This window comes from Chenopodium quinoa, unplaced genomic scaffold, assembly GCF_001683475.1.
Source record: "Chenopodium quinoa cultivar QQ74 unplaced genomic scaffold, ASM168347v1, whole genome shotgun sequence".
NCBI lineage: Eukaryota > Viridiplantae > Streptophyta > Magnoliopsida > Caryophyllales > Amaranthaceae > Chenopodium > Chenopodium quinoa.
Window position 1 is genome coordinate 3,451,529 of NW_018743218.1, and position 25,117 is coordinate 3,476,645.

Below are 25,117 nucleotides of genomic sequence, written 5' to 3' on the forward strand. Positions count from 1 at the left end.
TGCCAGTCCATAGGTTGGACGTTTTTTGCTGCAGGTCCACCAAATGGAGGTGGCTGCATAAAATACTGTTGTTGCGGCACAAATGGTAAGTTTGGTACCGCCTGGGCACTATGAAAGCCGGACTGACGGGAGGTGCCGCCTGACTGACTCTCATGGTATGACTGAGTTGGCCTCATCGAGGCATTTCGCAAACTGTCCTGAAAATTTGAAGTAGAAGCCGACTCTGATAATCGGTCACTCTTCTTCTGCTCTAGCAGGTGCCGAGCATCTGTGAACGTTTGCTTTGACCCGTCCGCCTGAATATGACGAACCGGTTTCCTATTTCCCGTAGGATAACGGAGTTTTGTGAAATCAAGAGCAGACGGCTCCCGCTTCTTGAATTTAGGATGGGGAGTCGCCTCTCGCCCTCGAACTGACTTCCTCTTTAGTGAAGTGGAAGGTTTCCTGGCCGACTGCTCTTTGACTGAAGCAAGCGGTTTTTTGTTGATCAACTCTTGGATCTCTCCCTTGAAGTCCCTCATGAAGGTCATGAGTTCGTTCCTTGTGATGGGAGCAGACCCATCAGTCAGCTGTTGCCGAACAAGCGGTGCGCCTGCTGGCCCGCTTCCTGTTTGAAGATACTCCCGTTCCCTCATTTCGGTATGACGGGTACGCCGGGCCCTTAGGGTCCCGTCTGGAGCTGTATGAGTTTCAACTTCAAATTCACTTTCGGTATCATGGTCCGACTGAACTTGAGGGTCGTCTAGGGGACGCCTCTCTTCTGGAGTCGGTACAGACTTGGATGCCATCTCTGAAGTACTCTCCCCACAGACGGCGCCAAATGTTTCGGGGTTTTCTGATGTCCTGCGGGAGAGTTACAATTTCGAGACTGGAACCGGACGCCTGTACCTGCAAAATAACGGAGACTCCTGAGAGCTCCGCCTCCAACGGTCAAGTTAGTACCTGATTAAGGAGTAATCAATACAGAAATTAAAGTAATCAGATCTCTCTAGGTGAGAGTGCTTAGTGTTGGTAATCTGCGTTGTTAGCGAGATTAGTCGGTCGTTAATAAGTCTGTTCTTCTCTGCTTGATCTCTTAATAATTCGGTTCCTGATTAATGAGGATTAATCGAGTATTTATAGCCTTGGGAAGCGTGCAACTCTCTAGGTTTAAGGTAAACCTAGGGCTGACCGGGCCTCTAGACTGAATTGGGCCTTGATGGCCGGTTGTCCCATTTGGCATGGGTGGACACGTGGCGTGTCTTAAGTGGTCCGTGGAGGACGTATCTGTGATTGACACGTGGCAAGCTCCTGTTGGCCTTCGTGAAGGACACGTGGCGGAACCTGGTTGGTCCACTTGTCAGACGGTGATTGGTGGATAAAAATCCCCTAATCACTTTTCTTCTTAAATGGTAGTGGTTTGCACATTTTGAGAGTATGCTCGGTTGATTCTAGGATAGAGGATGCTAAGGTAGTGTGTTTAGAACTTTTGGTACCTTGAAAGCCTAGTTCACTTGTTTGTGGTAAGAAGGTGTTGCTTCCTATAGTGAATTTGAAGCCAAAAGTGAGTTTTTGCTATAACCATGTGAGGTTTCTTTTTCTAGCCTTCTACCTATATTGCATGAGCGATACATGGATCCTTGACTATCACTTACTCTTATCTAGAACTTGACTTTTATCTCTCGAGATCGAGATCGCGACCGAACCATTTGGGAAGGACAAAGGCATCTTTTCGGGGTGGTTATTCTTTCTAGGTTTTAAGTTTACATTTTCCTTCTTGCTAACCATTTGAGCCTTATACCTTCTTTTCTAGCCATATCTCTAGCTCTGAAGCCATTTGTTTTGTTTTTGTTTCTATTCTTGGTTTCTGTGAAGCATGTGGTACATAGTTTGTTGATGTTTATAGGAGCATAAGTGTGGTTTTTTTTTGTTCTTTTGCTAAGCAAGCATGTGTTGTATATAGTGTGTGAATGTGCAAGTTGAAAATCCATTTATAGTTAAAAGAGGCAAGGACAAAGCAATAAAGGAAAAAAAAAGGAAAGCAATTGCAAATCCAAATGCTTTGAAAAAGTGTAAAAAAAAAAAATGAAAATGAAAAGTACAAAAACATTTTGATGTAGTCACTATCTCCCTTTTTTAGAGCATTGAGGACAATGCTCCAATTAAGCTTAGGGGAAGTGTGTCTACGCTTTTTGTAAATATGCTTGTGACTTTGCATTGAATAAGCTTGGAGGTGTTGGTATTTTGGTTTGAATTTTGTTGATAACTTGATCATGGGACTAAGAATTGGCCATTCTTTTGCTTCACAATTAGGTACACCACCACATTTCAAATTTCTAGCCTACCTTTACCCTTTTTGCCCTTACGATACAACCCTTCAAAGACCTTTTGACCATTTTGGTTGAGTCACAAGTCGGTGGAGGGAGATAGGAGTCAAGCTTATGGAGTGGGTTTGCAAAGTCAAGATGTCGAGTAACCCTAAAATCTCTTCTTTTCTGATTCTTTCGAGGAATCATTGAGATGCTCACTAGAGGTGGATTTGAAACTAGTAGGGAGAACGCGGTAAGATTGTTTGGGATGAAGGTGAGTTGTGTCTTATTAGTTCTCTATGCTTAGCATATCTTATGTTTTAATCAACCTTAGACATCCTTGAGCGTGCACTCCTCTATTTTCTTAGAAAGAATTGCATTCATTTGTGCTTGTTCATTTGCAAAAGTCCATACAAGAGCATTTGTTTTTCTTTTAAATTCCTTTATATGCTTTTCCTTGTTTGTTTGGTTTGGGAGAGTTATGGGGCAAACTCTTAGGAAACCCTTATGAGAGCATCACTCATCCCCAAGGGCGATCTAGGGGTTTAAATGGCTTATCTTTAGTTGCTAAAATTGACCGTGATTCCTTTGAAAGTGAGTTAGTGTATATTCTCATCTCCCCTCTTCTTTTCTTATTTGAATAATGTCATCATTTTCCCTTGGATTTGATTTTGATTTGCTCGAGGACGAGCAAAAGTTTAGCTTGGGGGAATTTGATGAGTGTCACTTATGGCATTCATTTGATGAATTTTTAGGTTGTTTTTACCATGTTTTTATAGCTTTATTTCTTAATAAATGCTTAGTTTTATTCATTTTCTCTTTAATTTCCTTCTTCTTCCTTATTTTATGTTTTCGTCCACTTTTGTGGATTTTCTCGTGTTTTTCCCTTTTATTTGTTCTTTTCCTTTGTTTGTAGGCTTAAGACGAAGCTCGAGACCCGTCATGATGATTTTTCGGGTTGGAAGAGGCTCAAAGTGTAAGGTGGAAGCTCATGCATAGCTCACACGGCAAGAAATGGCTAGCTCCAAGACTTGGTGTTTGCGCTCTCATGCTGCGCTTGCGTAAAATCGTGGTGTTTAACCCACCATAAACCTTATTTTGGGACTGCCATACCTAGTGTTGATCATGAGGAGCGCACCATCCGCATCAAGCACGTACTGAAGAGAAGTCCTGCTCTAGGTGCGAGTGCGCGCACGAAAGTTGGGCGGGCGCGCAAGAAAAGCTTCGCCATGCCACGGAAAGGACCACCGCACCACAGGAAGATCTGCCATGCCACGGCAGGATCTGCCGCGCCACGGCAATCACTGTCGCGCAATGACGATCATCAGGCTACGTGGGCGCGCATCTTTTCTGCGCGGGCGCACCACTTTGGATCCTGTTTCCGTACCTTAATTATTGCGGGCTCGTAAGCTCGTGAGAGGGCGTGTCTGACTTGGTTTATTTCGGGATATTTGCCTTATTTCCTTTGTAGTTAGTTGTATTATAAATAGATTTTTTCTATTATTTCTTCATAAAGAAATTAAGGAATTCATTATGCAATTTTAGAATTAATTCTTACCTTAGTTGAGAGTTTCTCTCTCTAGTTTAGGGTTAGTTTTTAGAGTAGTTTTAGAGAGAGAAAGTGAGGGATTTCAAAGCTGATTTGAGAGATTGAAGATGCAAGGGTGACAATTGTATTGAAGATCTAATTGTTTTCTTTGATTTCATGTTAATTTGATTTGGTTTTGATGATTGATTCTTGATTAGTGTAGTTGTTCTTCAATATTTGTTGATTCTTGATTTCTTTTACTTGCCTTGATTTGATGATGGATTGTAGTTAGTAGTTGCTTGCTAGGGTTTGGGTAAAACTTGTATGATTGATTGATTGTGATTAATTTGGGAATTATGTTGATTGATTGTTGAGATCGATTAAAGCGATTAATGTAAGTTTCCATGTGCTTAGTTTGATTAGGCCTTGAGAACTATGCTAGATTGCATTGTAGATCCTAATGACATGACCACTTGATTTAGGATTTGCAATTGTTTATTAGTTCAAATTGTGATTTTCCTAGTTCTTTATTGATAGAGGAAACCTAGCTTAACGATTACAAGATAGCTCTTATCATTAGTCTTCACAACCATTGATTGATTAGACCTTCCCAAGTTGTTGCAATTGTCATGATTACTTGTTGATCCCCATTCCCTAGTGTTTCATTTGTTCGATTCTTATTTGTTTTGGTAGTTGTTTAGTCTTTCTTCAATCTTGACTTCGACCTAACTTAGGCACTGATTGAAAGCACTTGAACACAACCGTTCCTAGTGGTTCGACCCTTAACTTACCTTTATACTTGTATCTAGGTTTGTTAAGTGATTATAAATTTTGTTTGACCTTAGAGAGGATTAGTCAACGACCTAGTTCACCCTACGCCAAGTTTGTGACCAACCAAATTATTACTTTTCATGCATAAATATGAAGCATTATGTATGTCTAACTCTGTAAATTTTAAAGGACACAGAATATAAACATTACTTAATATTTATAAATGTAAAATAATTACAAAAGGAAAGCATTTTAAAACTTACAAGTTTTGAATTATGTATGCTCTTTTAGAGGGCTTACGGCTAAATATACATAGCGATATATTCATTGAGATGCCTTTAGTATCCTGGGTCATCTCGGATAATCTCCACACTATTTTGTAGCTCGGGGTCATCGAGATAATCTTTGAATTCATCATCACTTGGCTCTACAAGGAGCTAGTTGATCCTATTATGCTTGAAGATCTCTTCGTACCACAATTGGTAAGCGCATTTATACATCAAGGTATGTATTTCACCTTTTGTAGCCCTGGTTACCTTGACTTCATAGTACGTCTTAGAGTAAGGGATAGTCCTTGCCTCTAATTTTTCATCGAATGTGGGAGGAAAGGTCGTCTTGATCTCCCTAGCCCAACCTTGCCAACCAAGACAACGTTTGCCTTATCCTCTTTCTCTTCCAAGTGAGGAAGTACGAAGTTCTTCAAAGATCACCGTTTGCACCCGCTTGAAAAGCTCTATGCCTAGCAGATCCGTCTTCATCTTTGAAAATAGCAAATCTGTCTGCCCATTGCTTCTTTAGTCTCCTATTGAGACGGTTTCTCTTTCGATTCCTGTAGTTCCTCCTCCGTTTGGCGCATCTTTCCATGGCTAACTGGTGATTGGACACTCGTTGGGATACCCCATAAACTTCTCCATTTGGCCCAACGTGTAGCATCTGATATGGATTTAAAAGATCCTCCATGATAATTTTAAAATTCAATTTTTAGAAAATGGTTAAAGAACTCTAACAAATTGAATTTTCAGAGAGAGAATGTAGAGGAGAGAGATAAAACTTGGCTTAATGGAGATGAAAAATTTCGAGTGAAGTGACTACTCGTATATATAATCACTCTTGCATCACTCCTTGACGGTTGAAATTCTCCGTTACTTTAATACTTCGTGGTGAAACCACGTAACTCTCCAATTCTTGAAAGTTATTTATCAAAAAATCATACTAAGGGGAATGAATTTTGAAATAAACCGTCACAGAAATTACATGGTATTTTCAAATTTCAAGTTAATAAATTACTGATCATTTAAATATTTTGGGAATTTAGAAGTGTATTTTCAATTAAATGTCAATAAATATAGTTGTCTATCACTTCATTAATCGTGAAAATAATTATAATTATTACCCATATATATTAATTTCTAGAAAAATCAAAATATGTTGTGTGGGTACAATTATAATGATTCAATTGTATTGCCCGGTCACATGAACAAAATATTCATAACTTGCATTGGATATATAATATATATATATATATATACATAAATGAGATCTTGAACTAGCTTGAATAATATGACCTGCAAACTAATCTGAGTCGTCCATCGCGTTAGATCTAACAGTCTACATTATGCCCGCCTCTTTAAGGGTATTTTAGTAAATTAGTGTCATGAATGACTTCCGCCCTAATGTTTTTGCAACTTCTTTCCTTTCTCTCTCTTCTTCTGACTTTCTCTCTTTACCTTCTAATTCTCTAAATGGCGATTTTGTTCTTCGATTTCGCTAATCTATTTCTTCGATTTTGCTTATCTATTTTGACGAATTCTTCGATTTCTTTCATCACGTTGTAGTATTCGGTGTGAATCCACCGTTTCTGCAGAGGTAATTTTTGGATTTTTTTTAATTGAGTGTTTTCTATTTATTAGGGTTTTTCTATACTTTTTTTATTTATACAGTTCTTTGATTTGTATTATTGAGTTTATTAGGGTTATTGATTCGATTACTATTTTCTCTCTTTATTCAATTTCGTTTATTAGGTTTTTTTTCAGTTTGGTTTTGTGTTCTTTACTAAATTTAGGTTGAATATGATACAATTTTCGTTTAGCAAGATCTGAAATTTGTTTGTGATTATATTGATTTCAGTTTTGTATTTGATAATTTGATAGGTATGGGTGTCGGTGCATTTGGAATATTGCAATAATATAGGATTTAATTGTTGTTATTGGGGTATTTTCTAGAGTTTTAATTTAGTTCTTCATGTAATCTAATTGAACTTTCAAACTTCAAGTATATCAATGAAGTAGTGACTTTTATGATTTTGTTGTGTATAAGTTCAGTGATTTGCTATTAAATTCAAGTTTGTGGAATGAATTAAGATGGATTCATTGACATTGTTTAATCATTTTGGAGGCTAAAAAATTATCGGTGGACTATATATAGTCTGATACTCTGATTAATTAGATTTAAACCATGTGCCTCGACATTGATGTTACTAGATGCTATTGGTTGTTTTAATTTATGAATAGGTTCTCCATTCCATAAGATGTCCATTTATATTATTGTATACTTGGTTGAATTTTCTGTTGTATTTGACTTAATTTGATTTTTGAATCAAGTTTTTACTACTTTGATTGGGGAAATTAAGGTACTCAAAATTTCAGAGCTATATGTTTCTATTGAGTATTTGATAACTAAATTCAAACTAGGTTATGATATTTTTGGTTATTTAATCTACTTTAGAGTGTATATTATTTACTTTTAAGTTGATTGTTGTTGTCGCGTTGAGTATTTGGTTGTGTGGTTGTGATGTATGTTAATAGCTGTGTGGGAATTTCGGTTTGGAGTAAGGAAAATGGAGTTATTTTGCCTACTTCAACAATGCCCAACTTCAAACAGCAAAAGATGCAGGAATCATAGCTAGATTTGTGCTCTTATTAGCGGATCCAAGATTTGAATGAGATTGATAGTAAATTGATTAGATATTTGAAGATGCACGTGGCCATCTATGTAAATTGAATGGCCATGTTGGCTTTAAGGAATATATTGATCTTGGACCTTATATGGATTGTAGGTGCTAGCCTAATCCTATACTTTATTGTTCATTCTTGTTTTATGCAATTGTTTACATTTTTTGTGTGCACATTTGCCCCTTAATTTGCTTGTTTGCCCATACATGTGATTTTTGTTGTTTGAATATACCTTCTGCTGTATGTGTGTGCTCCTTGCACATCCAATTGATAGTTGTCTTTTTAGGCTAATGGAAACCGGATAATGTTGTATGTAGTCCTAACGTACACCAATTATTAGCACATGGATATTATTCTATAGCTTGAAGGTCTTATATCTTGTGGTTCGTGGGAGCAATAACTTCCTACTTCTATCTTCTGAATTTCTATCTGAAGTCTTTTTTTTCATGAATGAACCTGTTAGGAGATAGATGTTAGGTTTTGCGATGTTCGACATCGCGCGGAAACAAAACTCGGAAACCAGATCACATGCATAAAAATTACAACATGAACAAAAGCATGCAAAAAAATAAAACACGAACACAAAAAGAGAAGGGAGAGAAAGAAACTCACCCTAGACGCGTGCTTCGCTCATTTAATGAGCTCGGACTTGAAAGCTTCAAGCTTCGCAAGTGCGAAACCTCCGACGGTTCACACCCTCGCTCACCGAATTAGAACTGGTCTCTACCCCGTAGCTTAGACGGGGCTAGCAAAAACTAATTTAGAGTTTACAAACTAAGGTTTTCTCGCTTTTGGAGATCCCTTAGAGTTCACCAACTCAAGTGAAAATCCCAATACCCAATGATTGGTATTTAGAGGGAAATGTCTCCATGATTTCCCATCATCTTTCAATGTGGGATAGTTGGTAAATGCCAAAAGAAAGAATTAATTTAATTCTAAATTAAAATTAAATTAAAATGGCAAGGCAATCATCAAACATCAAGTAGCACAAGGTGAGCAAGGGGGTAGGTGAGGACCACAAGGGGAGGACCACCTTCCCCTTGCTCCCCAAGTAAACAACCCCTCACAAACTGGTGCAATGGGAGGCGGCCACTTGGCAGCCCACCTTGGGCACCAAGGCAACCATGCTGGCGTTTAGTCCCTCGGCTGGGCTTGCCCAGCTGGGCCTTGCCGCATCAGCTCGCAACAGCAAGCCACGCATATGCGGGCTGCTTGTTGCTGGGGAGCTGGTGCTACTACGCACCAAGCTCAGTGCTAGTAGCTTGTGCCTGGCGCGTGAGCTGCTTGGCGTGCTAACCCGCATGCACGCTGGGGTATGATGCCACGCCTTGCCATGCATGCGATGTATGCTGGGCTTGCGGCTAAGCATTGCCTTGCGGTAAGGTGCTCAGCTAGCTATGTTGGCCCACCTAGCCCTCAATTGGCTAGGCCATATCGAGGCTAGGATTTTCACGTGCGTTAACTTGTTTGAATGATTTTTCCGTCTTGACGAATCCCAAATTTAAGCTCGGCTTCAACGCTCTAAGCTCGAAATCCGATGTCTTAGTTCGTAAAATCTCTATCGACTCATTTAACCCTTCCGATTAATTCGTTGCTTTGGTTCGGTTACACGATTGGGTGTGACGCGAAGGGTTCGGTCAAGAGCAACCTGATCGAAAGCGGCCTCCAGCTAGGCATTCCGATCACTTGACCTCACTGAATAATTAGTTTTTCTAATTAATTTCGAACCCTCTATCGGAATAATCACTTGTTCGAAGGACACCATTCCTTTCAATAGTTTGATACCTGCATCTGATTATTATTGATATTTTAAAATAGTAGTGAATTTAGAAGTGATGTGTGGTGTCAAATATGCAATATGGATAACTACATAGCTAAATGATTGCGTTAGGAATCAATTGGAGATGGTGGCTAAAATTGTCAGTCACCATATGATTTTGCTGTAAGGAAGAGAGTAGTGGTTAATGTATTGTGTTTGGTTGACTCTGATTCTGATGTTGGAAAACAAGAAATTGTACTACGTATAATATATACATGTTTTGATTTACTTTTGAAGTTTTTTCATTTACTTTTGAGGTTTTTTTTTTTTTTTTTTTTTGAAAAAAAATAATCGAATGTGAAATATACGCTAGCCTACTAGCTCAATCGATAGAGCATTGTGCAATTGCACAAAAATGTGAGTTCAAATTCTACGTAGTTTCATTTGTGCAAACTTTTTTTTTTTTTAGTTTTTGTATTGTTTTATTAACTTTTATTTAAAAACTTTTACTTTAACCTTATATACTTTTTTTATATTTAATATTTTTTACTTTGTAAAGTGGGTTATTATTTGGCTCATCTTACCGTGATATAAAAGTGAATGACTCAGTTTGCTACGCTCATATATCACTTTTAATGATTTCATTATACATATGCTCTTAAAAAATTAGAAAAATTATTTACCTTTTTTTTTTATCTACTTTTGGTATTATTTTATTTACTTTAAATTTGCAACCTTTACATTAAAGTACATATAAGTCATTGACTCATACTCTCATACTCTATGTGTCAATGACTCATACTCTATGTGCTATAGCAAAGTAACAAAGTTTTCTAAGTCCTTAAAATTTATAAGTCAATTAATTGTATGTATACCTTAGAGCTAATTTGATTTACTTTTGTGTTATTTTGTTTTACTTTTAAGGTATTTTGAGTAACTTTAGAGGGTTTTATATTTATTTCTAGAGATAACCTATGTTGAAATTGAACTTACACCTCTATGCAGTTGCATAGTGCTCTACTACTTGAACTAATAGGTGTTTAGCACACCTGACAATAATTTATTCACCACAATGTGGCTAATCCAATTTTTTGAGTTTTTTTTTTTAATGTACTTTTGATACATTATTATCTACTTGTTATATCAATTTATTTACTTTTTAACAGTTTACGAAACTTACTAGACAATACATCGGAGTCAAAGTAGCATAAATCTTAACGCGCCCCCCCCCCCCCCCCCCCCCCCCCCCCCCACTCTCAAAGCTTAAAAAAAATGCCCCAAATCCAAACATCGAACTCACACACACCAAAGACAAAACATATATAACACAAAACAATCTTGTAAAAACACATCATATCTACCCCAAGAAACTCACGTACGCACACTAGCACAAATAGATAGCATTCTAAACCAATTGTTTAACGAAATAAATTTTTACATTATTGCACAGGTAAGCAGCACACCCACCAGGGCCAACACCACTCTTTAGAGACATTGGGCTAACAGTGACAGAAACGTAAACAGAGTCCTCAAACATCAAATCATACCAAATGAGCATATGTCATTTTGTCTGCTACTGCAACTTTTTTACTGTTTCAAAATCGGTTTCTGACTGCTATTGCTATTATTTTTTTTAAGCTAATTTGATTTACTTTATAGTTATTTTGATTTACTTTAGAAAATTTTTGAGTTACTTTAGTGTGTTTTGACACGAACTCTGCCAGCTACAGGTGGCACCCAAGAGCTCTCAGCAGCTGCCCATTCAAACTCCTCCCTGGATGTCTAAGAATACCTATCAATGTAGTTTTAATAATCCCCAACCAGCCAAACCGACCCCATGACTCCAACATCCCAATTCTGCCATTGCTTATTAAACACAACAGAGTTCCTATTAGACCACTCACCCAACACCAAAGACACATACAAACATCAAAAATTCCTCATTGTATGCATTAATTTACTTTAAGAGATGATTAGTATACTTTAAAAGAGATTTAATTTACTTTTTTGAGATTTATACTTAATTAAATAAATTATCTAATTAAAATGGACCTCAGATGGAACGTCAATATGTTTAAGACTTTTAATCACCATTAACAGACAACATATATAAATGATCTCTCTCAAGAATTTCGTCGAACAGTTGATATGCAAAGTTACAAATTAAGAACCTTCATTTATACTAATTAAATTATTCAACAATTAAATCACTGAGACACAAAAAACAGGAAAAATAATAGTAAATTTCAGAAACATTACTCGATTTCGTATAAAATTTCAACTTTAAACACCTTCAATTACACATAACCTCATTTTGAACAACTTTAAATTTCACCAGAAATCAAACTGAAAACACTAAAATAAGTTAGTAATTGCATAAATAACAGTTTAAACGTTATAATCTTCAAAGACTATCACAACATTATAAATCTAATTCAAATTAAAATTTGGATATAGTACCAAAATTTTCGAACTATTATCATGTAATTTCTGCAAAACGAGTTAGAATCAACAAGTAATTTACTTAAGCCGCTTCAATGGAGTAGTGAAAGCTCGAAAGTTGCTTCAATGGAGTAGAGAAAGCTCGACGACTGCTTTAATGGAGAATTCAGAGGCTCGTTGTAGTGAAGGAGAGAGAAAATGCTTGAGGAGAGAGAAAGTGCGCTTGATTTTTGGGAAATGAGTTGAATATTTGTGTTAGATCTGACGATCCAAAATAGTTCATAGTTCCTATTATTCGCCTAGTTTTCACGGTAACTCGGTTATATATATATATATATATATATATATATATATATATATATATATATATATATATAGAGGATCATATGAGACCACCCTCCTTATGTGAGAACCCTATTATATGTGAGGACATATTACAACCGTTGGATTAATTGCATCCAATGACTACAATTTATCCCAATCAAATGTAATTTCAAATACAATTTTCCAGCGTTTTCTCTCTCCTCCTTTATTCGAGGCGCCATTTTTCTCTCTCCTCCTTCAATTTCTCTGCTCCCTTCTTACTGCTCTCTTCCTTTGCTTTGATTCTTCATCAATTCTGCTTCTAACTTCATTGATTTTTTGTCAAGGTAATTTTCGTTGATTTTAGTTTGATTTTCGTTGATTAAAGTTTGATTTTCGTTGATTTTAGTTTGATTACTTAAGATTTTTGTCAATTTTTTTGCGATTTTTGGGGATTTTTGAACTTATTAGTTGATTTTAGTTTTAACTTTACTTCATTTGTTCATTTAGGGTTCTTTATAGTGTAATTCGAACTTTTATTTATAATTTCTGAGATTATGAATGGTTATAGAGATTGATTTTGTCAATTTTGGTACTTGCATTTCACTAATTTGTACTTAAATTTTGATGCACACTAAGTGTTTGACAATATTCCCCAATGAATCCTATTATTTTATCAATTTCAAATGTACTTTTTTAAGTATCTATTTAGTGAAGGACTACCAGTTAAGATGCTTTCGGCTACATACATGTCTTTAGACAAATCTGTTGAGGGATTTGATTAAGTAGCTAACTTTTGGTTGAAAGTTATGAAAGCAAGTAGTGTTGATTGTAGAACAAAATACAATAGAATATTTTGATGCGGGTGTTGATTGGCTATTACTTTGTTATTTAAGCCTCAAGGTTGTTCTGATTATTGTTTTCGATATCCCAATTAATCTAGTTTTCTTGACTATTACCTTATACCATGATTTTTCTAAGAGACAAAGAACTTCTTGTACAGGGTTGCTTCTAACTTTGGCTGGCATTGGGGAAGGACATTCTGTGAGTACTGGCTGAAGTCTTAATACTAACCTTATTGTCTCTTTTTTGAGTTTTGACTTGAAATTGATATATGCGGAACAATTCTTTGAGTTGCTTCTTATGTTGTGCTGAATTATGACTGGTAGGTCGTGCTACAGGGTCCATCAAATCTTGAACCATTGGTTCATCCACAGAAGTCCTTCATTCCACATGCTTCCATCTGTGCAAAGAGTTTTGGAGTCATCTCATCTTCAAATGCTCAATCTCCTACTGCTCCAAGCCTGTCTGAAGAACCTTATTTTGTTTATGGAAGTCCAGCTGTCAAAATTTTAGCAGTTCTCTTACAACCATGTGTTATGGAAGAGTCTTCTGTAAAACCTAACGATGTGTCTGTTGTATACATTTGTGAGTTGGCGGAGATTAAAGGGAAGTTCCACAAGGAGAAGGCTGAAGCTCTTGGTCTAGATGGAGAACCTAAATGAAGAGATCTCAAAAAAGGGAAATCTGTGAAGTCAGATCACCTAGATATTATGGTGAGTTTCAATATAAGCATTTTCCGAAAGTAGATTTCCCATTAAATGTTTTTGTATGTTAATGTTTCCGATCCACTCTATATAAAATATATAACCTATGTATTTGTTGCCTTTTCAAGATTCACCCTAGTGATGTGATGGATCCTTCTATCCGAGTACCCATTGTTAAGTGCCCAACAGAATCTCATGCGGAAAAGCTATTTATCATACAATCTCTTAGTAAATATTATAAGCTTTTAGACAAGTACATGAAACTGTGAATTGTGTTGTGCATCTTACTCCCTCTACTGTTGTGAATTCTGTAAATTATCGAAACTGGACGAAAAAGTTTGGTTCAGCACGACATATTATTGCTGGATATTCAACGTGAGTTGCTCTGTACTACAAGCTTCTGAATTACTCTTGTTAAATTATGTGACTGTCGTATTCTGGTATCTGCAGGAAGAATGTGGCTATATCAATTCTAAAATCTGAATGTGGGTGTGAAATGGAATGGAATTGCAGGGTTTCAAGTTTGTCATTCATCGGGAGGTGTCTGATACAGTGGTTGAGCCTTACAATGCTACTTTTTCTGTTCATAAAATGCAGATGAGTGTATGGTTCTTGATAATACTTGTTGATTTAATGAATGATTATAGAAATGTTTGCTCATTTGACAAATGAGCAACTAAGTTTTTGCTCATTTGTTAAATTAGCAACTAACTATTTGCTCATTTGCTAAATGAGCAAAAAATCGATTGCTAAAATGATTAGTTGCTCATTTGTCAAAAATTAATATTTATTCTTTACTAATTTGTCAAAAATGAGCAAATAATTTGTCAAAATGAACAATTAATTGTTTGCTCATTTGACAAATGAGCAACTAAGTTTTTACTCATTTGTTAAATTAGCACCTAAGTATTTGCTCGTTTGACAAATGAACAACTAATAACTATTTGCTCATTTGCTAAATAAGTAAAAATTAACACAAAGCAGACACCTCATGTCCTGTAGCCTGTAGGCTTTAGTAATACATTGATTTATGATCTGAATATTAAAAAGCTCAATCAACTTGATATTTTATTTTAATTTAAAAGCAATATTGGATCAATGTTTTGAATCAAATGCTCTAAACTAGATGCTCTATCATATATGAATATGATTTTGAAGATGATACTTTAATTAATAGTATTCGACACTCGTCAATTCTAGTCTCACAGTCTCATGAGACACATTTTATATTAGTTCCTGCTTTTAAAGTATATAATGTGGCATGTACCTGCATAAGGTGCATATATCTGAGACTCCTTAGGGCATCCTCACCATGCTATTATTGTTTCTACTATGACATTCATTTTCTCAGTTTCCTCCTAAATAGTGGAGTGTTTAATTTCTTTGTCTAAGCTTGTTGTATAGATACTGTATAGATACTCTGTGCTGAATTGTGAAACTGGAAAAACCTCCTTTTTTGAAGTGATCATTTTCTTGTAGGGAATTTGCAACAGCGAGGGCAGCATCTGCTAATTTTGGCTCATTTTGTCAAAAATTAATATTTATTCTTTACTAATTTGTCAAAAATGAGCAAATAATTTGTCAAAATGAGCAATTAATTTTTTGCTCATTTGTCAAATGAGCAATTAATTTTTGCTCTTTTGTCAAATGAGCAAACTATTTAATGATCATTTGTCAAATGAGCAAATGATTCTTGCTCATTTTGTCAAATTAATGCTCATTTGTGAGTGTGTTTGAATGTTTTAAGTACGTTAGCCTACTAGCTCAAGGGTAGAGCATTGTGCAAATGCACAAAAGATGTGAGTTCGAATCCCACGTAGGTTCATTTATGTAATGTGGAGACACAAGTTTGTATGAGAGTTTAATTGTAACAAAGTTTATATAGTTATAAATCATTTCAAACCATTTTTTTGCTCATATAATTTAGTACGAATTTGATTTTTTTTTTTAATTAATTTTGTTTATAGAGATAACCTATGTAGGAATTGAACCTACATCCCCTATGCATTTGCATAGTGCTCTACCATTTGAGCTAATAGGTTTATCATATGTTCTAAATCATTTTCTATGTAACTTGTCACCAACATATTAATTACAACGTCAGGAAAAACAGAGATGAATAACAAATATCTTTTGCGGACACACAGGTTTTCCAAAACACAGTATGTAAGATATATCAAATTCAAGGTACTAACAAAAGAGATAATAGACAGACAAAAAGAATATTGAAGGATCTTATTTTACCATTGTATTCTAGACAAACTTACTTAATAGTTTCCTAAAGTGCACTTGGAAGTCTGTGCTCTTTCTTATATGCAGGAATTATCAAAGATATATACTTCTCAGCGGGATCAAATATAGAAAAGGAAATGTATTATAAATTGGTTAAGTTGAAAAGGTAGTAAATCTCAAAAACATACAATTCAGCATTGTCAGCAAAGAAGTGAATCCAAATGTGTTTCCAACAGTTCTTTAACATACATTTAAACATGCCAACTTGTAGCTAATAACTCAAAGAGTTCCTCTTTGCACATAAAGCATGAATTACAAGTGCAAGTTTAGCAACAGAAAGTTTGATGCGCCTAAGAATATATGAGTAACATTTTCCAATCAGAATTTTCTCAATAACAAGTCAATAACACAGTAAAATATAAAACATAATAAGAGAAGAAGGGGAGCAGTAGAAGAGTGGCAGCAGTTAGGGAGCATTAGCAGGGGGGCAAAATAAGGGGTTGAATAGCAGAAGGTAGACAATGTTCTACACTACAAAGTATGACATGTAATAACTCCCAATTCAAACCATGTGAAATAACTTTACTACTAATCATAAAAAACACTATATTTGTGCAACAAAAAGTGAACAAATAATCAACTTTGCTGCCTATAATAGAACATGTATGATATATTTGCTGACTATGATATATTTGATTTTTGCCATTTCTCACCATCTTCCTTACACTATACCACCACCACCACCACCACCACCACCACCAAACTCTCTCTCCTTCCTCTGCCCCTGCACCCTACCACCACCACCAGCATCACCACAACCTATCTCAATCTTACTCCCCTGCCACCGCCGCTGTCCCCTGCACCCTACCATCACTAGCTTATTTTCATATTTGCTCATTTTTTTTTGTATTTGCTCATTTTCATTATGTTTGCTCATTATATTTTTTCTATATTATTTCACATATTTAGGAAATGAGTAAATAATTCAATGCTCATTTATCAAATGAGCAAATAACTCAGTGCTCATTTGTGAAATGAGCAAATAAGTATTTAGGAAGCACAACCCCAACAAAACAAACTATCCTAGCAACAGCAACAACATGAAACAATGATACTCAAATTTAAAATAAAAACACAACAATATGGTCAAGAAGTCATAACTTAAAGAAAGTGTACATGTACAATTTCATCATAGACCAAATCATCAAAAACTTACCATAGAGTACCAAGTCACAAGATTTCTAACAACCATCTTATCAAACACCTTGTATGCACTATCAGGATATTCATAATTATCATAAAAATGCACCAATAACCCATTTTAAACCAAGTTTTAATTGCAACACAATTACAGAATTCATAACAAAAATTAATCAACTAAAAAATTAACAAAAATTTTACAAATTAAGAATATTCAATAGAAAATTTCACGAAAATTAGCTTTAATTAACGTAAAAGTAACATGCAATAGGAAATTTATAATGAAAATCCTAAATTGAGAGCACTCAACTCAAAAAATCTAGCAAAAATCATAATGTTAAACTCAAATAACCAAAATAAGAGCATTCTAATTCGAAATTTTCCAGAACACCAAAATTTGGTAATTAGAACATCAAATTCGAAAATTTTGATGAAAATACTAAATTGAGATAATTTAATTCGAAAATGGCATGATATTCGAAAATTACTTACCAAAATTATGTGTAAGTGAACAAGAGGAGAGAGAAATGATCGATCCTTGAAGCTTCAGACCATTGATGTTTCTCCTTCAACTTTGGAGAGAGAGAAATAAGTTGGGTAATATTTTCTGGAGAGAGAAAGAGGTTATGTGTGATGTTGGGTTTGGGTGGGTTTTGTTATGTTGCAAATTACATTAATCTCAGCTGATGGATTTAATACAATCTAATGGCTGAGATTTGTCCTCACATAAGGGATTGGTTCTCACATAAAGGATGGTTCTCACCGGATCCCGACCCTACACACACACACACACACACACACACACACACACACACACACATATATATCCAAGATCAGACAATATAAAAATTAAACCTTAATGAGTTAAGACATGATCAAAAACATGTTTGAGCACTTATTTTATGTTAGACTAAAAACATGCAACACATCATGTTTGAGCACTTAACTCCTTGATCAAAAGTTAGTTCAACTAGACAAAATTGATCAATCCCAAGTGTGATTGTGGCTTTTATGTGCCGGTTCGAACATATCAGAGTATAAATCAAAGCTATCTCCTTGCTCTATTATCATCATCCGACTTAGCTTCTTGGTGGAGACCTCTTTGTTTTTCTTTGTTGCTTCCTCTTCGAAGGGTTCAACTTCATTTCTCCGGCACTTATGGCTTCTCTTCCTCTTTACTGGCTCATCTTTCAGGACCAGATCAGGATTAAAACTGAAATATGCATTGCATCTAGCTTGGCAATGAAATTTAGCATCCTCTGCCTTCTTAGCATCCTTCTCCATCTCATCACACTTCACTAAAGCCAACACCTTCAGCTCTTGGCTATCCTCATCTCCCGAGCATAGCTTCTATGTCTTAGGAAACTTCATAGATAGTTCATCTATGTCTAGATCAACTTTTGTTGTTCCCTTAGGATGAGACTCAACTGTGCTAGAGGTTGGACTCTCCATAGCTATAGTGAAGAAAAGATTATTAAGAGGATTTTTGAAGTAGATTTTCAGACAAAAGACTTTTGACAGAAAAGATACACTTTGCGTATGTTCAGTGAAAAAATAATTTAATGATCTCAACCTATATTAATAAGTTGAAATAAATGTTCTGAACACTTTAATGATTATATAATGTTGGAAATTTCTTAGCAATTACCTTATAAAAATCAATCAACAATATTATTTGATAAGCTTTGTCAAAGGGTAATTTAGTAATTTCTTACTTTTATCGCTTGATTTTCAATTGCCAATCGAGCCTTAAAACGATGCGTTTAAGGTTGCGCATCTCAATTTCAATTGAAAAATCAAATTCCCTTTTTAGAAGACTCTAATAAACCATATGTATCATTTTGTGTCTGAACGAAAATCAAACGACACAATTTAACTAACTCTCCAACACTTGGAAAACCATAAAAAAACCTTCAAGGCATCCTTCACCCTATCTCATCACCAATTCACTATCTGATCTTCCAAACTTTTAATCCTCCGTTAATTTAAACTTTGCGAAGTACAAAATGACTTCTCTTCCTTTGCAAGAAGTGCTCAAATTCTTTTTGGTAAAAGAATATTCAGTTGAGGCTCATAAATTATGAGAGTTGATAAGAAAATACCCCCAGAACTTTTGATCTAATTTCCTTTGGCATATTTTATCTTCGACCACCGAAGAAGGTATCCTGAAAGATACAGCCTCAATAGGGCCAACATTTCACTTTGATCTCTCATCTTCTAATGTTCAGCAAGATTTCCCAAAGGAAATTCACCCCAAGTTAACCAAGTGTATACCTGTTAAAGGTTCACTTTGCCCTGCTGCATTTAACGAATTGCATCCAAACGACAATTGGGTTTTAAGCTAGAATCCAATTAAAGGTTGGGTGCAAGACCTAACTGTTAAGGGGTGGTTTAGGCTTTTCAAATTCCTCTCCTCATGGGAGAAGAAGATAATTTTTGGATTCCTCAGACTAGCGACATATGGTAAGATTCCATTCAATGGATCACTGACATGTGCTCTTATATTGCTCTAAGACCCCATGTTGAATTGTTTCATCCTACACCAAGGTTGCAAGACTGTTACTCTTGCTAACATGGCCTTCCTTACTTGTCTATCACCTTATGATGATGAGGGCCAACAAATTTGAGTGTACAGCCCGATTGAAGGCGCTAGACCTTTGTACAACAGGAGTCACAACCTCCTGAAGCAGATATTGGCTACATCCAAAAGTAGCAAGGTCGGCTTCAATGCCTATATCTCATACTTTGCATCATCATCATATTTTGCTAAGGTATCGCAGGAGGATGAGGTACTATTTATTTTATTCGCTCTTACTCGTTTGATGATGTGCAAGTCTGGTGGCTTTGCTACATCGTTATTGCCACTTGTAGTGAACATTTCCGATAGTAAATATTTTGCAGCGCTAGGCCCAGTCTTGTTGGGACAATTGTATAGATGTTTGTTTAGATGTAGGGAAGCTCTAAATGAAGGTTAGAGCTTAGAAAATGTGGGTGGTCCATTGTGGTTGGTCACCTGTTGGGGTCACCTTTATACCACTTTATGTATGGAAAAAACTGAGGAAGTTAAAAAAAGAGATGGCAGAAGAGACAACCTTGTACAAATCCAAACTTGATTGTAGGGAGAAAACTTTTAAGGTGGATTGTCGTTCATATGTAGAGATATGTATCAATTATTTTAACCACCAGAAAGTATCTAAACCCAATCTTGTTATGCACTGTCTATTGGAGTTAAACGCTTTACCTATTAATTAGTATGTAATGAGCCGAAAAGATAAACCGGATCCTAATAGTCTTTGGGTCTTTGATGCAACTCCAAAATGGCTCAAAAGAGTAGGCATGAGGATGACCTTTGATAGGGATTCCCCATTTTGGTATTTTGTATTAGCTTCCAGAGATCTACCTGCAGGAGAGCCAAAACACTTTGGTTTTGAATACAATCCTCAAATGGCCGCCAGACAATTTGGTTTATGCCAATCTCTTGCTGTTCCTTTGTTTACCACATGTAACATTCCTTGGGATTCTCGTCCTAACTTTCATGAAGAATACGTTTGGAAGATTGACTCCCTCTCCTATCCTTCAGTCGTTTTACAACCAAGGAAGTCAAGTAATGTGGTCTCCTTGAGTTATCTTGAGTGGTGGTATCATGGACCACTTCAAGCTTAGCTATTGAAGATGACAAGCACAATTTGCTGTGAGTGTTAACAACTATAAAGGTATGATTCCTTCTTAATGCTTTCCTCACTTATTTCCTTCCTTTCACTCACAATATACTTTTCATGTAAGGAAAAGACTGTTGTGCCTTCAATCTAAATAAAGGGCAAGACTTCTTACCATCAGATTGATCGGTTATCTAAGATAGCCGCAGAGTTTAATTATGAACCTGAGGCCATAGATGATTCACATAGAAGTATCATTCATCCTCCCAATGATAGAGTTGGATTGAGAAAGATAGTTTCACTTTCGACCCCAAGTTACTTACAGAAGTCAAGGAGCAACATGCATAGGAACATCCCCATCTCAAGTCCCAGCACAAGATCACAATCGGCATTCAAGACGAGCTAGAAACTACTAATATCCCTCTTACCAGTAAGTGCATTAGCTCTACTTTGTCCAAGCTTCTTGTAACTTGTTACTCACTATAACTTCCTTCATATTAGGTGTGGCTCCCAATACTAAAAAGAAACAAAAGTCTCCAGAGAAGACCACACCTTTCAACCCTGTTTCGATTGACAATGATGAAGAAGAGTTAGGAAATACAACAAGCCATCCAGATCTCTTAGAGAAAACTGCTGCCTTTAGCCTACTATCATTAGAGAAGTCACCACTTCGTGATCCTACACCTTCCTCTCCAAGAAATCAAGGGCCTGATACAAAGAGGAGGAAAGGTAATGTTGATTCTACTAAAAACTAGGATGATGCTTTAAATAAACAGACATTGAGGTGTAGTTCATCATCAGGTGGTGAACCTAGGGTTTCGAACACTAAAAGTGGTGTGGGTACACAAACACATCCTTGTCAATTAAACCACAAAGACTTCGTTTCAAGAACAACTCCAATTTCTTCTAAAAAATAAGAACAATCCAAAGTTCTTATTTCCAAACAAACAGACCAGCCTGCCAAAACTGTCGATGCTATTGTTAACGTTGATGCCCCCTAGCTTCCAACCTATCACTAGTGACTTTAGAGTCCACACTTGAGCCCAAATAACCTCTTTGTTGCTGTTTAGGACAAGGTGGTGACCGTCCAAGTTGGTGCTGAACAAGGAAATAGTGGATCTGTTCCCAACCCTACTTCATAATCTTTACCTGAATCAACACAACCATCTATGACTGTTCAAGAATAAAAAGTGGAGATTCATGATGAAACTAAATTAGAAATAACATAATCCATTCCTGTTATGGTACAAAGTAGCACCACAAATGTTCAGACTAAGGATGTTGAGCTTCAGAGTGATATTGTGAAATCCAGTCTTTGTGATGAGCTCTTATGGAAAAGAATGCATCTCCAGATTTAGGTAAATGACAAAAGTCTTCCTTTTTTTTCCTCTTTATTGGTGTCTAACATGCTTTATTATTTTTCATCGTTGACAACCTTTGACCGAGGATTTTTGGACAACAAGACTTCAGTAGTAAAAGCATCAAATGAAAGTAAGCATTCTAGCCTTGTAAAGTTATCATGCTTACTTGGCATTTATTTGACTAACGCTTTACTGTTAAACATATGTGTCCCATCATCTACATCTCCAGAGGTCAAAATTCTTGAAGAAGTTCTAGCTCTTTGCGAGATATTAGAATTGCAAGAAGCGTCAGGTGAACAAATCAAGCTATCTTTGGAACTTATGGCTCAAGTTCGTTTACTTGGAAATAATGATCATGTTGTATGGGAGGACTTATCCATCGCCTATCAAGCATGTGTTGTTGAACTGGCCATCAAAAGATCATCTTTACCTTCTTTAATGATCTCTGATATATCTTAGCAAGTGTCCTAAGTTTTCTAGCAATGAGATCTTAAGGAAGAAATACCTGGGGCTAGATGTGGAGATGGATCACTTGAGAACTGAGATTGATGAGCTTATGGAAGAATATAATAAACTTCAGGCTTAGAGAGCTTTGGCACAAAAGCTCTTGGATCACAGAAGAGAGAAGAAACAATTGAAGCGCCAGATATCATAAAGCACTTCAATAGTTCAAGAAACTTTGTCGTATTTTGATCTCCATGGCAATCAAATGGCGTTAATGAACAAATGCAACGTTCTGATGGCTGAGGTTAAACGTAAAGCAATGGCTGAAAAGTCTCTTCATCTATAAACAACATATTTCATTTATCAAAAGCCTCCAATGATGGATGCTTTTGTTATAAATTCTTATATTGTTCCCATATACTTGGGTTGTACTGTTTTAAGAACTTTCCATTAAGTGCTTTGGAAACATTTTCCCATCTAACGCTTGCAACAGGTAGGCATTCCCATACATGACTTTATGAACTCTAAATGAAACTTCCCATTTGAAATACCATTTACCAAAGATATGATCTTTATAGTCATGCTCGGGAAGTTTCATTTTCCACACTAAATCTCCTTCTAAAAAGATTTTATGTTTTACCTTTTCGTTACATGATTTTGCTACTTGTCTTTTGTGGGCTTCGATTTTAGCTAGCGCTTGGAGTGTTTCTCCTCAACATCCATCAATTCAATGGACATAGATTGTTGAAGTCTTCCTGGCTTATACTCATATGTTTAGCTATCCTAGTGGACTTAGCGCTTAACTCTGCTAGTACAACAGGTTCATGTCCATACACTAATTGGTAAGGAGTAGTTCCTATAGCATATCTCTTTGATGTTCTATATGCCCAAGTAGCATAGTGCAGGAGAACATGCCAATTTTTGGGATTCTCATCTTCCATCTTAGCAATCCCTTTAGAAATTAGTGGCTTCGACCTTTGCATTTGCCAGGGAAAAATAAGGGGTTGAGTGAATCTTTTGGATCTCAGATTCCTTCAATTAGGAATTGAACTCATGTATTGTAAACATAGTTGCTTGATCCACAATTATATATTTTGGAATCTAGTATCTTGTAAAGATTTTCTCTTCTAAGAACAAGATTACTACTCTTTCATTCAAACTTTTGAAAGCTTTGGACCTCAATCCACTTAGTAAAGTAATATTTAGCTATCAGGATATAATCATGGTGAGCTAATGAGGAAGGTTTAATAGGCCCAATTGCATTCATTCCTCAACCTCTAAAAGGCCAGGGCTTGATAATGGGGTGCAATTCTAACATTGGTGCCCTACTTATTGGTCTAAAGCGTTGATTATGTTTGCAACCTTTTGCATATTGAAAATAATCTTGTCTAACTAAAGGACAATAAAATCCCATGTGATGGATTAACCACCTCATCTTAGTCCCTGCTTGATGTGACCCACATATTCCATAATGAACCTCTGCTAAAATAGTTAATACTTTCTTTGAGCTGACACACCTTAGTAAAACTCCTTAAGGGTCTTTCCTATACAACTTACTTCCTATAAGAAAGTAGTTGGTAGCTGCTAGTCGAACTTTTGCTTGCACCTTTCCTTTTGAAGGGTCTCTTAAGTGCTTCTTAAGCTCCTCTCTCCAATCTATCTCTTGAGCAAGGATACTGCATTTCTGCACTTTTGCCTTGACTTTCTCATTTAAAGGTTTCAATTTGTATGTGTTTATATGGATAATTGATTCATCAAAACCTTCACAATCAGGTAACGATGCTGGCTGTGCCAAAAAGTCAGCCTCTCTGTTTTCTTCCCTTGGGATATGGGAGACATGAATATATTCAAAAGCATTAATAAGCTCTTGAACAATAGATGAATAGGTCATTGCCAAGGGTGAAATTCCTTTGTATTCTTTGCTCACTTGGGCTATCACCCATTGCAAATCGCCTTATACCTTAACCCTTGTAACTCCCATATCTTTTAGAGTCCTCAAACCAATTAATAAGGCTTCAAACTCTGCTATGTTATTTTTTCATTGAGTTGAGAAAGTGATCGCCATATTAGTCACTACACTAGAAGGTGAATAAACCACAATTCCAACTGAAACTAATTCTCTCCTACTAGATCCATCAAAAAATATAGTCCGCGGTTTCTCTTCTTGGACCATGGCGTTCTCCATAGGTGGAAGGTCAGCCAAGAAATCAAAAAGTGCTTGTCCTTTCACAACCTTTTGAGGTACATAATTTACCTCGAATTGTGATAGATGCATACTCCATTTACACAGTCTTCTCTTAATTTAGGGTGATTCAATAGGTATTTGAGCACATCTGTAGGTAAAACAATCTCTATGTGGAAAGACATGAAATAATGATTAAGTTTGATGGAGGAATTATACAAACTCAAACACCATTTTTCAGCATTAGTGTATCTGGTTTCAGTATCATGTAGGATTTTGCTTGGATAGAAAGTTGCATGTTCATGACCTTGCTCATTTTCTTAGGTTAACATGCTTGCAATTGAATCTTTTTTAGATGAAAGATACAACCTTAGTGGATTTCCATTTTGTTTAGGAGGAATTAATACTGGTGGAGTAGGCAGCTTCCTCTTGATTTGTTCAAAGGCATCCTGT

General features: G+C 36.1%; 1 long non-coding RNA gene across 2 annotated transcripts; it reads left to right on the forward strand.

Moving 5' to 3' along the window:
- Positions 1–6,229: 6,229 nt before the first annotated feature.
- On the forward strand, positions 6,230–7,711 carry LOC110734749. 2 transcript variants are annotated; one of them, XR_002513904.1, is made up of 2 exons: positions 6,230–6,453; positions 7,392–7,711. It is a non-coding gene; the product is annotated as an uncharacterized LOC110734749 (long non-coding RNA). The 2 variants fall into 2 exon arrangements; XR_002513903.1 differs by lacking the exon at positions 7,392–7,711 and adding an exon at positions 6,738–6,887 and having other exon boundaries at positions 6,231–6,453.
- Positions 7,712–25,117: the final 17,406 nt, after the last annotated feature.